General features: G+C 39.7%; 1 long non-coding RNA gene across 3 annotated transcripts in view; it reads right to left on the bottom strand.

The window, feature by feature from the left end:
- The window catches only part of LOC133224626 (uncharacterized), a 50,126-nt gene extending 33,396 nt beyond the window's left edge, over positions 1–16,730 (bottom strand). For all 3 annotated transcript variants that reach the window (XR_009728910.1, XR_009728908.1, XR_009728909.1), the window contains exon 1: positions 16,638–16,730. This is a non-coding gene — a long non-coding RNA (uncharacterized LOC133224626). The remainder of the gene's footprint in view (positions 1–16,637) is intronic.
- Between the last annotated feature and the right edge of the window lie 296 nt (positions 16,731–17,026).

The raw sequence follows: 17,026 nt of genomic DNA on the forward strand, positions 1-17,026 counted from the left end.
GCAACTAAAGGAGTCATGTGGCAGCCCCATGCCTACATCTATATTCTAAATCAGACAGAGAAGGGATTTGTACCCAGGTGGGTAGCCAAGTTGCAATGCAGTTGGATTTGGTTGGGTAGGTCCCTCTGTGTTCCTGTATTTGTAGAAAAATTTAAACTCATCACAATGAGTCTCAGGAAAACATTTAAAAAAAACTTAAAAAAAAAAATATCCAATTACAGCTGTCTTAACCAGGTTATTTTCTCATCATATGAAACCCTGCAAGTAAATTTTTGGGAGAGTGTATGAATGGTGCCTACATGATATCTCAGTGAATCAGGCTAGCAGAGGATAAGCTTTTCACAGTGGAACAGATAAATCAATGGCAGTGATGTAGGGCAGTAGGAAAGACTGTGGGAAAAAAACCTTAGAATTTTGTAAGTCAGTCCAAAAAACCTGTATTGTGTTGCTTAGTTACTTTTCTTTCCTACTGATGCAAAAGAGTAAATAATGCAGATCACCTCGAAGAAAATTCCCACTCCATTGACTCTTCCTAGTGAGAAGCCAGAAATGAGGAAAAATAAACAAACACTCCTTCCAAGGGACAGCAGAGGGAGTGGATGCAGTGCATGACAGCCACCATTGATCTGTCTTTCTTGGTTTGTGTGAGTCAAAGCAAAGTGTAATTGTGGGTTCAAACTTAAACAGGGGAAGTTTAGATTGGATATAAGGAGGAAATTCTTTCCTGTTAGGGTGGTGAGGCACTGGAATAGGTTGCCCAGGGAGGTTGTGAATTCTCCATCCCTGGCAGTGTTCAAGGCCAGGTTGGACGAGGCCTTGGGTGATATGATTTAGAGAGAGGTGTCCCTGCCCATGGCAGGGGGGTTGAAACTTGGTGATCTTAAGGTCCTTTCCAACCCTAACTATTCTATGATTCTATGATGTAGCCCTTATTCATCTCGAATACTTGACAGAACAATGACAAGATAGATGAAGTGATATAATAAATCATCTAAAGCTTTTATAATCTAACTAACTGATTCTTTTCTCCCAAGCAGTCTGCCCAGTGGCAAGATGGGGACTCATAGTTTGTCAAAAAACAACAATCTGCTGAGCCTGGAGAGAGAAATGCTTTCAGTGAGAGGAAAGAGGCATTTCAATCACTTCGCAAAAAATGGGCCCTTCATCTCTCAGTGTATTTGATATGCTAAAAATAGCCGTGTGACATGGTCTATGATCAAAATCCATGCTGATCATGGCTGGTCAAAGCCAGCAAGAAATGGCTTGGGCCATTACTGCCAAGAGAACAGACTGATGTAGACCACAACTGGCTTATTTAAAAAAGCAAATAATCCTGAGGGTCTGATCTGCAAAAGCTGTGGTTGCTCAACACTTCCATGGATCATGCTGCTCTGTCCTTGTTAGCCATGCTGCCTGCTAACTCTTACAAGCCATGCAATTCCTTTTCATGCAGATATATTATCATGCAGGAGTATCCCGATACCTAGGTTTTGCTGATACCTTGGCACCTCACATCTGAGCTTCAGCCTCAGTTCTGGCTCAGAAATTGCCCCAGCAGCTCTGAGAAAAAACAGAAGGGTCTTAAAAGGCAGCGTCTGCACTGGAGTGGGGGCAGAAGGCCTTCCACCTTGACAAATCCCATAGTCCCTCACAGAATGAAATCCCCTGAAATATTTTTCACAGCATTGGCATTCATTTTTGGTAGCCTAACATCTGCAGATGTCTAATTTTACTAATCTGCCTGTGACTAGCTCAGGCAGGCTGGCTGATGCATTTGCAGAAAGATGGAGCTAACATGTGCAAGATCAGGAAAAAAGCCAAACCCTCAACAGACCAATGAAGTCAGACAAGCCCAGGTTTCAGGGATTTGGACATGTCATGTCTGCCATGTAGTTACTAGTCAGGGCTTGTTCTATGTAGAAAATGAAGATTAAATAATCCAGTACCACATAAAAGGAGAATAAATTTACTGGGACTTTTGACAAACGAAAGACTTTCAATGATATTTTAATGGAGCTGCTTGGAAAATAATACGATTCATAATTAAAATAGAAATATGTGAATTCCTGAACTTATTTTATTTGGCTGTAAAAATAATTGTATATGCTAAACTAATAGGCAGGAATACAAGTGATGAAGTGTTACTGCAATAATGGAGTTGAAAGTTCTGGGTCCCTCTCTCAAGTACAATGAGGTTGTTAGCATGAGGTCCTCTTGGCATGAGACATGATCTGGTGAAAGTTTGACCGGTGAAGTGGAAGCCAGGACATCATAAGTTCTGTGCTGTTTTGTTCTTTGATTGATTGGGTAAGGCACAAATTGGCACAAAGAACCACTAACAGTCTCAACTTACTCATCTGTAAATGGAGACATATATCACAGTGATGTTTCAGACTTAATTATTGTATTTAAAACTTCTCAGGTGTAAGGTACTATAGAAAAGTACAAAGGTTGTTCCTAATCTAAGTATCATATGACATTTTCAGTATTCATAATCTTGTATTTCATCTGCAACTTTAGCTTTGAATAATGTTTTGCCTTTATATGTATGCACATGTTCTAGCTGAAGAAATGGCATTAGTTTGCTTTCTAACAGAGCTTTCTGTAATTCAGTTCAGCATTCAAAAGTAAGGCTGCAGTTGTGTTGAGCATTGATTTAGTTTAAATCTTTGATTTAGTTAATTGTTCTGAGCCATGGAAGATGTTGATTCATAGATAGTTATGAAATAGTTAAAATACTGCTTAAAATATAGTATTGGTGAAGAGTGTAATGATGTAAAAGACCCCTTAACAGCTAGAGCTGTTTATTATAATGAACAGTAAATTTTTCCACAGGAACTGTTCATCTTAATTTTAGCTTTTTGGACGTAATAGAGGATGCCCACAGCTGTTAAAGTTCCAGTGTTTGCTATGTATAAGGGAAAGTACGAGTTAAGGGTCTTCTGCTTCTGGTTTTGAAATACTGTGGCTGTCTTAACAGAACGATATACTGGGTCTATGAAAAAATATATAAAAGGGCTGTATAATGATATTTTTAGTTTCTCTAAGCTCAGAAAGTAGAAGCGCGCATTGGGTAGGACATAGCTCAGTTGGCATTCAGTTTTCAGTTCCTGGTGCTAGACCAATCCTCTCTGACTAACTCTCAGATGATGTCCTGGCAGGGACCTTGTGTGCTCACCTGTAGCCTTGCCTGGTGTTGTGCGGCTGCTCGCAACAGGATGCTGTTATGAGCAGCTGTGCAATCCTGTGCTAACAGCTGGTGACTTGTGGCAGTGCCCTGTCCTGCCCTGCAACTGAGGGCAGGAGCTGGTGGGCAATAAGGAATTAGGGCAAGGCAGTGCACATGCTTATCATTTAATCATGTAGTGGGGAATGTGACATGCATAAACAGGAGTGGAGTTGATAATGGACCAAAAAATTTGCATTTTCACCAAAGGTTACTGTATGTGAGTAACCTGTGGTAACACACTGAAGATAAGCTTGTCTGAATGCCCTGCACTGAATAAAGGGAATTTGGACCTGATGCCAGAAGCAGCTAATAATGCCCCTTTGCTGAGGGCAGCTGTGTTTGTTAGGGAGATAGAACAAGTGTCAAAACCAGACTGTATCTCCAGGATATTCACTACAACCCATGCACCAGCTCCCTGGCCAGGCAAACTGGCTCAGAGCAACCCTGTACCTTAGCCTGGGACTGTCCAAGGTGAGTTGGTGTCACTGTAGAATTCGAGGGCCTGATCTTCCCTGTGGGTTTCTTCGGGGTGGCTCCATCTGCTTGAATTGTCTCTCATCCCAACCCTCCCAGATTTTTTCACCCTAAGCAAAGCTGCCACAGGTTATGTGACAGGAGGGCTGCTGGGGACACTGCTGGTGCTGGGCTCCCTACAAGCACCGCTGATCTGAGCTACCCTTACCTCAGATGGACAGGATGGAGGGCCAGTGACACCTTCTTCCCTTTCACTGCTTGTAAAGGTCTTTTTTAAGCCTAACTCTCCTCTTGTTAATTTTTGTCTTACATAATTGAATTACTCCAGTGAAGTTGCCTCCTGATTCATGTTGATGTGAGTGAACAGAGTACCAGACCTTGAGCCTTTTACCAGTGTCTGATGTTACACTATTTCTGGACATCATCATGTGCTGGTTGTGCAACAGATAAGAATAATGCTTGGTAAGTCATTAGTACTTACAGTTCAGTTTGTGCTAAAATAATCAGCTACATCCCATTTAGTTTCTAAAGCCTCCTCATTATTGCTGCAAACATCAGACCCATGACCTGCTTTCCACTCTGTGAGAGAGGCATAAGTGAATTTAAAGCCACCTCTGCATTACAAAAAGTCTGCTGCTGATCCCTTGAAATCAGGTGGTGTCTTATCATTGACTTCAGTGAAGGTAGAATCAGGTCCAAATTTCAAACACCTAATTTTCCAGCAGAAGTGCAGCAGTCTAAGCCTGCTGCACTTCTTTGGCAAATAATGAATGGGACCTCATTATCTCTGTTGGGACGTTACTTTACAGATGATTACATGCTGAAAGTATGCCACCGATAGACTGGTTCTGTCCTGAACTGTGAAACTTGTTCAGAGAATCAGAGACTGCTAACTTTCAAGACACTTCATTCATTCTCATATCATGAATGGTTTTGTCAATGAATGGGACTACTGACCTTGATGATCTGGTATCAGTATTTCCTGCTAGGTACAAGCACACAGTGATGCTGTGACTACTGAGCATTATTCCTGCATTCTTTTCGGATGAAAAGTTATCCACAGTAGCATTTACCAGAATTTCTCTCCCTGTAAGATATTATTGTGACCCTGTTCATTTACAAAGAATTTAGCCTTATTGCATATTAGAGATGACATACAAATAGCACAGGAATAGAAATTATTTGACTATAATAGATCTTTTTGCTCCTGCCATGTATTTTCTGAACTCTACTTTTTAGACATATTATGTGGCTAAAATCAGTAGCCCATGTGTGGTTCTTGAGAGTATCTATGATGGGTGCTGCATTGAAGGTTTGTTGAGAGCATGTAAGAGACTTGATTTATGGATTTATCCTTACAAAAACTTTTCTGAGTCAGATAAATACAGTTACTGCTGTTGTACAGATGGGTAAATTGAAGGACTGAAAGCTTAAGTAGCACGCACAAGATCACCCAGCAAGTCTAGAGAAAATAGGCTGGAACCACAACGTTTCATTCTATTTTCGTGTTCTGTAAGCGTTAGATCATCTTTCTCCCATGATTAGCTGCTATTCTGGCATGAAGTCAGGACCATTATGATAGAGCTATTTTTCATACAATGGGGTGAGACTGCCATCACTTTAATTACAAGCATGTGTTCAGTCTTTTATGGCTCTGTGATTATTATGTAAGGTGATGTGTAAAAATAATGAATTTTAAATTAGGAGTTTACATTACAAACCCTTTGGGGTAGGGAAATTTTTCTTCCTCTATGTCTATACACCACTTATTAACTTGGAGTCCTAATTAATGACTGGACCTTGAAACTGGTACACCAGTGTAAGACTAAAAGTAATTATCATATTATTTTTATTCAATATAGAAATTGTTTTAAATAAATGAGGAGTAAATCCCACCTTTAGAAATTTGCAGAGAAGACTCAAGTGCTTACAGCTAGCTGAACACACTTTTGGTAGAATTTACAGCTGATGGGATGCAAGCTCTTAAACTTGAGTTCAAGGAGTAGGGGCATCCAAAACATATACCCCACAACATATGATCTTAAACTTAATAAATTTAACCCAACACTGGGAGGACAATGCGATGATTTCAGAAATGAATAAATGATGGTACATTTATATCTTCAATTCAAAGAAAAGAAAGGTAGCCAATCCTTACTACTAATAACTATTATTTAAAGTACAATCTGAGACGCTCCTTGTAAAACTTCATCCAGGGTCTTGGCATGACTTACTGCCCAAGAAAAGGAAATCTATATTGGGAATCAGCTGCTCTTACACAATCTTTGTGATGATTTGGAACCACTTAAAACCAAGGAGCTGATGATATAATACATTCTTTGGATTTGGAAATGTTCCCCTTATTCCTGCTTTGAATTAAGAGAATATATTGGTGGTTTAGTTACATGTCTCTTAGTCAAAATTATATGTCTGTCTTTATCATGCGATTGAAGCCAGATCCATCTCTTACTGTAAAAGAAAATAAAATACAGGTGCGAAGAACTCTCATCTGCTCTAACTGTGAGGTCATTTCTATAGTGCAGTGGATTTCAAACTGAGGTTTGCAGACCACCAAAGACTTGAGGAGTGTCTGCTGGAGGTCTGTAGAGGAGCTGGCTGGTCAGAGAGGATTGACTTTGTTGTTTGGTTTTTGTTTTTTTTTTTCCTGCTACAATTTAATGGTGTTACAAGTAGCTAAAAATGCATTAAATGTTTCTCAGCTAGCACTTTTAAATGTTAACAGTTGTAGTTGCCTCAGGGCTGTTATTCAGCCACCAAAACCAGGAGGCAGGGGTGAGTCTCAATGACAAAATTTATGAAGATGCTGTCTGTATTTGGAAACTTTTCAGGAATCTGTACCCTATGTCATGCTTTAAAACTTGTTTGTAAATGCAAACACCTGACTTCACTAAATGACTGAGGTGTATCTCAGTCACTTAGTGAAGATATACCTCAGACACTTAGTGAAGTCACTCAGTAATATTGTGAGAATGCAGACAGGGCTCTAATGAATTGTAAGGGCTTTTTCTGATGTGCTACTGTCACTATACAAGTTATTCAGAAGACTTGCTGCTGGCAACATGCCCTAAAATAGCTAATGGTCAACATACTGAAGAGGACAAGTAAAATATCTGTTTCTCTAACCTTGAATAGCCAAGTAATAAAATCAAGACATGATCTATTATTTCACCACTTAATAGAATGCCCATTCTATTTTTCACCTGAAAAGCTTATAAAGTATACAAGATAACAAGTGCTAGTTATAGTAATATAATACATACTCTTTAATTAATAATTGTAAACACAGGAGGAGTTTAAAAAGCTACATTTTGGTCCTTTGAAACTCCATTCAGTGTGTGCCTTAGATGGCAGAGAAATAACTCAAATTAAAGTTTAGCCACCCATATGTGTGATATTTCTAGAGTTGGTATTCAGAAAAGACTACTGTTGAAGGCACTATTTTCCCACTCAATTTAGAAGGCACAAAACTGTTTCACTCTCATTTTCTTGCTGGCCACAGCAGGGAGAAGCATGGGTTATCAATGGAATGGAATGGAATGCTATGGAATATGCTTATAAATCACAGATTTCATAATGCTACTTCTACAGAGTTTATGATGGCAATTGTCTGTCCATTACAACTGGAACTAGTAAAAGAATTTGTCACTGGAATTCTTGAGGTGAGAATAATCTTTGGCCGTATTTAGACTGGTGCAATGCAAAATTACAAAGGAAATTAAAATTCAGTTAAATCCTGATCAAAAAAATAGGCGCAACTCAGGGAGTCCACTCTAGGTGACCTGCCTAAAAGAAGAAATTTATTTCAACAGCTATAGTAGATCAATCAGGAATTGCTGAAACGATTAATTAAATCCATTACTTGGGAATCAATAGAAAAGAAACTGTATCCATTTACTCCATCCAGCAATTTAAATTTCTCAGAGTGCCATGAATAAACTGTGAAATATATCTTTAAAATAAAGTTCTTTATTAGAACTGGCAGTTCTGAACCTGCTGTTGGCAGGAGCCAAACTACCGAAAAAGAGCTTGATGCAATAGATTGTAAAGTGTGTCCGCTTGCTGCTCTAGCATTTAAGAATTAAAACAAACAAACTATCTAACTAACTAACTAACTAACAAAAAACTATCAACCTTTAAAACTGAAAACTGTATTTCAACAGCAACATTAGAGATTTTTTTTTCTCTGTGGTTAAAGCAGTTCGGAATTTTCAACTGCCATTTTTTACAATAGGTTGCAAATACAGCTGGTTTCCTGAAGGATGAAACTTGTTTCACAGGAACACACACACACAGTCTAAGTACTATCCTACAATCCACTGCTGGACTGCTGGGTAATCCTTCATTGTTTGTGATCTGATTCGAGTACTCAACCAAGCACACGTTGTATTACACTTTGCTTAAATTACATTGTCTTTATCAAGACTTAAGCATGTGCTTAAAGTTGAATATCTGCATTTTAAATAGGGATTATACATGACACCTACTTGGCAGAAGTTACCCATTTGTTTTCAAATATGCCTCACTGCATGTTCCTGAGAACAAGAAGTGTGTTTGTGATTTTAAAATTCTCATCCTAGGCTGAGTAAAATAGGTGCATTTCCCCCATTTGTGGACATTCACGGGGGAAAAATAAAAGCTTATATTAAAGGCCAAAAGGTTAGGTGAATAAAAGAGGAAAGTGTCTCATGCCACCTGTCTGCTCATTCTTCCAAGAAGCATGAGTCCGTCTCCGCCTCCGTTCTGCCTGTGGTTTAGGGGCCTTGGTGGCTTCTGCATTCCTCTTCTTCTTTTATGTTGCTCTGACTGTGCTGTCACTTAGCAGAATCCATTTTTTCTATAGTCCAAGCCCAGTAACCCTTGTCACTGACCTCACCAACCATGTGCTCAGTGTGAGCATGACTCACAGTAGCGATGAGAAATCTTTGTTCTCTCTAATGTGGCCTTCCCAAGGAAGGGGAGTGGAGAGGGGAGAGGGGAGAGGGGAGATTCTGATATTTCCAAACTTGCTTGCTGGAAGTATTGTGTCAGTTACGATAATTTGGTGTAGCACATAAATCCTTAGGCTGACTTGTGATTCCCAGCACACCCCTTGTAATTTAATTGGGGAATTGCATTTCTGTCAGTCACATACTCTGGTGGAAACGCAAGAATGTGAGAAACAATAGGAGTAGGCTAGTACTGAATCAAAACAGATAAAGCCAAATTGCTCGTTGGACTGAAAGATAGGCAAAAGCAGATGAGAATCAAATTGGTCAGAAACCCAATGCTACCACTGATGGCTGTGTGGCTGTGTGAACAGTACGCTCAGTCTGTGAGCAAAGGGAACAGGCAGGCACACCAGCAAAAACATGACTAATCTTTATGAAAGAAGAAAGATGAAGGCATCAAATACAGCAGGCCTGTGTGAGAGGGAGAGAGCCTGCTCACAGGCTGCCGGCTGTGGACAACACTCTGAATCAGTTCAAGATGGCTACCCAGGGGGAGTACATGGTGGGCCTCTTTTTCCTCTGGAGACTTTTATTTGTTCTCCCTTTCTTGGTGATTCTCTCTAATCTGAAGAACAAGATGTCCTTAACGAAAACAGATGTTTTGCTCCCTTGCATATGGGAAAAAAAAATAAAAATCCTCCAAAATAGAATAAATCCAAAGAATGCTGAGACCAAGGATGGGTTTCCACAAAGTCAGGAGAACAAACACTGACACTCTGACCTGGCTCCTCGTTTCCCACCAACATGGTATGGATGCTGTTGATGCAAAGGTCCACAGAAAAACCTGGGTCTAAGAGCGGGTGAGCAATGTGCCTCTGTAAAGGATAAACACCACACTGAGCTGGCTGCAGTTTTCCTCATCCACAGTCTCCCACTGCGAGATCCTGGTCAATGGCAGTTTTTGTCATTGGCTTCAGCATAACTAGGAATTGGTCCCAGTACTTAATTTAAAGCACAGCACACAAAACCCCAAAATCATAACATCCCTGCTACATTTATAGAGCTGCATAAGCCACTGATTAACAAATGGATGAGATACTGAACTTTGCTTTACCATCTGTCTTTAATTACATAAAATAACTTGAAGCAATTAACAAGAAAGAAACACTATGACATAAATAAATAAATCCTATTGATAGAAACAGATGAGGGAATAGTTAGGATCTTTGAATATATGGATGAAATCACTATAGCAGTACAATACACACCCAACATTATTACAAGTATTATCTAACAGATTTACCCTGACATTACAACTATTTTTGAAAAATAACAGTTACCTGTGGAGATGCAGAGAAACAAAAGGAAAGCTCTGTGTGTGTAAATAGAAAATAAAATGTGTGGTCCATCTGACAGCTGTGATGCCTAAGCTTTGCCTTTCACGGATAAGAGAATCTAATATCAACAGAAAAATACACAAAATGAGGTTTCATAACTGCAGACCTAAAACTAGTCTCATAAATCTGCATGCTAATAAGTGTTTAGGCACCAGTGGGGATTAGGGTCTTTAACACTTTCCAGGATTTAGGTTCTAAGTCTATTTTTTCAGCATTCAAATACACTTGTTTGCCTTCTCTGTTTAGGCACTTAGAAAAAATGAGTGCTGTACAATAGATATTGAGTGACTGCTGAGTGGATTAAGAACTGACTAACTGATAGATGTTAAAAAGTATCTGTCAGCTCTGAATGAAAGCTCTGGAGTCAGTTTACAGAAATGGGTGTTACGCCTGGCAGGCTGCAGAATTGTCCTTAATGGTTGAGAGACAAGTACATCCCTAGTAAAACAATGCTTAGTAAATTAAGGAAGAAATTGAAATTGGTGGAATGATAAATAAATTATGAAGATGGAGCAGCCCAAATTTGGTGAGCAAGACCTCTGCAGACAAGATGAATTTTAAGTTGTGCAGTAACAGTGGCTCTACTGATGCACTAGAAATTGTATCCCAAGGGTGGTGCTTGAAAAGGCTTTGGTATCATTGTGGGGAAGCAACTGGACACAGGGCTTGGTCTGATGGTGTGAAAGAGTATTAATGTGGTCTTTGAATGAATTAGCAGGGACATAGGAGTTGAGTCTGATGGTGCCTATATGGCAGTGGTGTGTTACTGTGTTTTGAGTGCTAGAAATCTTAAAAAGGGTGAGATAAAAGGCAAAAGAACCACTTGCAGATTGGAAAATATGCTTTGTTCCCTTTATCAAAATGACTGGATTACAGTGTATAGTTACCTTCACAAGAAGAAAAAAGTGTGTTGCATCAGATGAACATATTACAAGAATCAGTGGGTGGAGGTATAAGACAAGCAAATTAAGCAAGCAATGAGACTTGGATTTGTAGCAATAACTGAAACAAACTGCCCAAGAAAGTGATAGTGTACATATCAAAACTGTATCCCTTTCTGGAAAATATGTGTCAGCCAAACAGAAATCATCAGGGTTAGTATATGGGCAATAGGGCAATGCTATAGTCTGCGACACAGAAGAGATAAGACAGGGTGTGTTAATGGTCCTTTCTGGCCTCAAAAGTCATAGATCAAGGAAAATTTCTTAAACATTTTAGGCCAAACTCTTCTTCATCCACTAATCCTGAGGAAACACAGGGGCAAATATTACCAGGAGGAGCAAGTGGTGTAGTCTTGAATACTGTCCTGGGCTCAGCAGTAGCAGTCATTTTTCTCTTTCTTAGCTGGTGCAGCTCTGTGTTTTGAGACCTGCCTGCTGATTGTGATGGAGATCACCATGCTGGCATGCATTCAGAGTGTGCTTTATCCACGACCATTTTTTTCTGATCTCAAAAGTTAAGCAGAGTCAGGTTTGGGTCTTATCTATGGTTAGATGATGATATAGAAGGACCAAGAGATTTTCCCCGAGGCTGGACAGTCATGAGTGGCAGGGTGCGTGGGACAGTATGGGCAAGTATCTGGTCCACTGGGCCCCTCCAGTGCTTTGGAAGCATTGGAGATGAAGGCATCTGTATGGAGTCCCCAGTGACAAGTTGCAGAAACTGCTGAGGGGGATGGTGAATTATTTTGAGCCTGGTGGGCCCATGACACTTCAGATTGTCAGGGCAGAGATGCAACATATAGGACTCATGATCGAGGGGTGGACTTAGCAATGGACACTATTGCCCAGGTTATTCACTAGTGTGAAACATGCTGCAATTAAGCAACCTAAGTGGTTAAAGCCTCTTCGGTATGGAGGATGATGGTTGAAATACAAATATGGGGAGGCCTGGAAGATTGACTATATCACACTCCCTCTCCTGCTCTGAAAGACTGTTACAAGAGATGGAGCCTGACATCATGGACCAGATGAACTCAGAGGCTTTACAGGGATTGGTCCATGCGCTAAGGAATAATCTCTCTCTTTGTGTGTGTGTGTGTGTGTGTGTATGTATATATATGTGTATATATATGAGACAAGAGTGATGGTATATTGAAAAATGTGGGATCTGAGAATGACATGTATTGTATGGAATAAGGGGTGGATAGTGTCCTGGGTTCAGCAGTAGCAGTCATTTTTCTCTTTCTTAGTAGCTGGTGCAGTGCTGTGTTTTTGACTTTCAGCCTGGGAACAGCGCTGATAACACCGATGTTTTTAGTTGTTGCTCAGTAATGTTTACTCTGACCAAAGACTTTCTGAGTCTCATGCTCTGCCAAGGAGGAGGAGAATCCGGGAGGAAGCAGAGACAGGACACCTGACCCAAACTGACCAAAGGGGTATTCCATACCACAGCATGTCATGCCCAGGATGTAAACTGGGGGCAGTTACACGGAAGGGCTAGATCACTGCTCGGTCAGGCTGGGTATTAGTCGGTGGGTGGTGAGCGGTTGTATTTTCTTCCCTTGTTATTTCCCTTATCATTATTATTATTGGTGGTAGCAGCAGTGGTTTGTGTTATACCTTAGTTACTGGACTGTTCTTATCCCAACCTGTGGGAGTTACATTCTTTTGATTCTTCTCCCCATCCCTCTGGGAGCTGGGGGGGAAGAAGGGAGTGAGAGAGTGTCTGTGTGGTTCTGAGTTACTGGCTGGGCTTAAACCACAACAGGTACAATAAAGCATGTTAAACATTTCCTTCATGTTAATATGAACGTTATACATTCTGTATATTATAGATTTGGGGACCAAGGCTATGGTCAGCATGTTCCAAGCAAGGTAACATAAACAGCAAGTGAGTGAAGATATAAACAGACTGGGTGGGAATGCAGGAGAGTGGATATAGGGAGGACTGTATATGTAATTTGCTACTGTTTCAGGTATTCATGCTGAGAGAAAGAACTTCTTTTGGCAGGGAAAACTGTTGTGTAGACTGAGATGGGAGAAAGAATGCAAAGGGCAATGATCAATTGCAGTGTTCTCGCAGCTTATAGGAATGTCCTGTGGGTCACGGCAGGGAATTTTGACAGACATCATTCTACTTAATATCTCTACGCTCATCTCAAAGTAGAGCTAAACAACATAGTGAAATGTGCTGATGATACTAAACCAGGAAGGAATGCAAACAGGAGACAGCAGAAAAATAATATCAAAGGACAGGCAGATACTAGAAAGCTGTGTACAAATTCCCCCAAACAACTCACACACACAGACACAGAAATATATTGGAATGTGTATGCCCTGGCCACCAGTAGTGCTGATAGACCTTCAAGGTATAGTGTACAACAGAAAGATGGGAGTGAGGTATGATTTTGTGTAGTGATAAAGGCTATACACACACTGACGTCTGTTACAAAGCAGGGACGTTATAGTTCGTGTGTAAAGCTCTGTGCCATTACATTCAAATCTGTGTTGAATATTGCCAGCCACTGACTGACTGGAAGGAGTTGGAAAAAATCCCACAAAGATTCAAAGGCTGGAAAAATCACTTTGGGGGAAAGACTGAGGCTCAAACCTAGCATCTCATTAAGCATAAACTTAAAGTGCATGAGCTGTGCTGCTGATTTACAACTCCCTTTACAGCCCTGCTAGGTGGCTTTAACAAAGGAACTACATATCAGCTTAAAGGGCGCACATGTTTAAGCACTTTGTTAGAGTGGAGCAGAAGGGGCTTGGTTAGACCTCTGAGGAAATGCAACAAAAGTCTTTGAGCCCTTGGCCACTGAAAGGTTGATATTAGCTGCATCAAAATCAGCAGGCAGTCATATTTCCATAAGGCTTGACTGCTGCATTCCTTTGCGCAGAACAGAGGTCTGCAAAGGCTTAAACTAGGCAGCATCATATAACTAAAAGGGAGGAAGGCAGTGGAATTAAGCCTTTTGGGTGTATTTTTTTCAAGGTGAAAATTGGAAGACAGTCAGATGGTCTTTTAAGGGGAGTTCATATTGCTGGGGCTTTGGGATAGATAGGTTTGAATAAAACACTGGAGAATGCCTATAAAGCACAGCTTTATGTCTTTACATTGGAAGGCTGGGAGTCCTTCCCTATTCCAAGTACTCCTGTTGCCACAAAAACTCCACAATTCAAGGTGGGAGGCATAGCTCCTTTCTGAGCTCTGAAACCATCTCTGTGACTGTTCGTAAAAGAGTTCCTGTGAGCCTGAATTCCTGATGCTGATTTTCAAACCAAGAAAAATTAATCTGTAAAGAATAGGGCTGTGAAATGCTGAACTGGGATCACAGATGCGGTGGGAATATCTCTTCTGCGTAACCATTTATTGTGCTTATAACTGAGAATTACCTGAAGTAGAGAGGAGTTCATTCTCTAAGAATGGCATTTTTGGGCGAGTTAGTACTTGGTTCTTTTTGAAAGTCAAGAGAAGGTGAATACCCAGCTCCTTAGACTGTTTTAATCATTGCCACAGACAGAGATTGTTGTTCTTTTTTTTTAAAATTTTTTATCTTTTATTTTGCTCAGGAATAGTAGAAAACTCTCTCTGGAAAAAATCAACACTTCAGTGTTTCACTTAATGATTCTAAACTTATAATGCAGTAAGTATCACATGATTTTATAATTAGTAAATTAGTGTGTAAAAAGAACATGTATTATTTAATTTTATATTTTTTAATAGTGAAAATGGAAGTGTTGACTTTGTCAGGGATTTAGTCTTGGAAGTTAGCAGGCACTCGTCCGGTCTTGACTGGTCAATACTCATAAGAATTTAATAAAGCCTCTGCATAGATTATAAAAAAAAAACAAGGACCAGGGGATGATGATTAGGATAGAGATTCCCTTTAGAAATCTTGATTGAACAAATACTTGAAAGCTATGTTTGTCCCCACAGGGTGGAAGCCAAGATATGGAGTTAAATTACTGACATAAGTTAATACATACACATCCTTCTCCTTTTTCTTCTTTCTCATTGACCTTTATAGTCCAGTTTTATACTGCACTGTTTCATTCACCCCCTAGTGCTTTTCCTTTCCTGATAAGATGTATCTATAAACTAGTTCAGGATTGCAACCCATTGCTCTCCTCATACAGTTACTTAGTTTTAACATTTAGCACTTACTGCCCTTAGGATGCTGAGTAGCGACAGCACTTGTTAAAATTTTTATGTGCAGTACAGTACAAAAGCTACCAAAAGAGGGCAACATATGAGCCAACAATAAGAAATGTATCCTGACAAGTTTACAGTTGTGCATTTGTGACACCCTCCCTCTTTCTTTTTGATAGAATAAGAAATGTTAGCAGAGCTGGTCAGGAAACAGAATCTCCATTCTATGGGAAACATCAATATTTGGGAAAAAGTGAAGGTGCTGAAGTTTTCATGGATTAAAAATTCAGAAAAAAATATATTTGACATCATGGAAGTGTTCCATAAGTGTCAAATCATTCTCACAGCAGAAAGCCAAAAGTTATAGTGACAATAAGATATTTAATTTAGTAGGCAAAATATTAAATACATGAATGTTATAAAGTTCAAAACAAAATTAAATGAAACAATGAGCAACTTCAATGTTTTCACTTTATGGAAAACAATACTTTAAATATTATTGAATGTAAACATTGTTTTAATTTGTCTCCAGAATGTAAATATTGTTTTAATTTGTCTCCACTTAAAATGTTGTCAAGATACGTATATTCTCAAAAAAGCAAGCTGATTAAGACCAGGTTGTATTTCCTGAAAGAATATGTTTCCTCTGTACATTGTTTAGTTACATTTTATCTTGGTGAAATGCATGAGAGAATTTCAAAATACTCTTAATCATCCTGCAAAAGACTAAGGTAAATTGATCACACTCCAGGACTGTCCCTGAAGCTGTGTTTGTGAAGCTAGACGAGGCGCTGTCCCATAAGCCGTGTGAGCTCAAGCACTAGTATACCCTGGACAACACCAAATGTGCACCCGCTGGCAAACAATTAATTATAAACAAAAGTTTCCTCAAAGTATTCAATATTACCCCAAGGAGTTAGTCTTGTACACATGCCAGCATGGCAATGGATACAGTAAGCAAATATAATCTGCCTCACTTAGGGTAAATGTTTGGTTACAAACCTTTGGAGAGCTCTTTAATTCTTTGTACGCTTCTGTGGTGAGAATCAGAGGAAAGGCAGTGGAGATGTAAAGAATGGAGGGTGATTTTTTCTTATCAGCAGTCCAGATAGGCTACCTGCCAGTCAAATTAAAAACCTCACTGGAGGAAATGAATGAGTGCCAGTAGGTGTAGAAATACGCTGTTTGCACAGCTGCACCAAGTTCTGCTAATGGGAAATGAGAATCAGCCATGTCCTTGTGGAGATGTGCAAAATTCTGTGGCCATGTCCAGGAGGTTGACTATGGAATTTAGGGTCCTCAGACCTTTTTGCCTTTTTTTTTTTTTAATTTTTATTTTATTTGTCTCATGTCTTTTTTTTTCGAGACTAACTTCTGCTTTCTGCTTGGTTCTATTATGGCTTAAAATGCTGGAATATCCGGGAAGGAGAGGTGTGCAGATCTATTCTCTATCTGGAGGGCAATGAAACATTTGGAAAGTTTGGAAGTACTCACCTATCTCGAAGACAGGATGTTCTGCTTGTAGGAGCAATACTATCTTCTCTCATTTATCCATGTCCTGCTTTTGCATCTGTATTTCTCTGGATTAAAAAAAAAAAAAAAGAAAGGTTTATTCTTCCTAGCCAGGAACAAATAGATGTTTCTGTCTGGAGAGTTTCTCCATTGCCTGATCTATCGTATGAGCAACAGCTTCACACAGTTCACCAGATGAAGGGCTACAGAATCACAGGGTATCAAAATCACAGGTTCAGTATAGGTATGACAGTTGTGAGTACTATCTGTATGGCTTTATAGAGTGTATCAGCTCCAATTACAATGTTTTCAGACAGCTCCTGTATTCTGGATATGCAAGAAGATATTTACACTCATCTCCTTAGCCTTCA

The sequence above is a fragment of the Neopsephotus bourkii genome, unplaced genomic scaffold (genome assembly GCF_033783945.1).
Source record: "Neopsephotus bourkii isolate Nb327-2 ecotype Australia unplaced genomic scaffold, CSIRO-AGI_Nbou_v1 NB_1707, whole genome shotgun sequence".
Taxonomy (NCBI): domain Eukaryota; kingdom Metazoa; phylum Chordata; class Aves; order Psittaciformes; family Psittacidae; genus Neopsephotus; species Neopsephotus bourkii.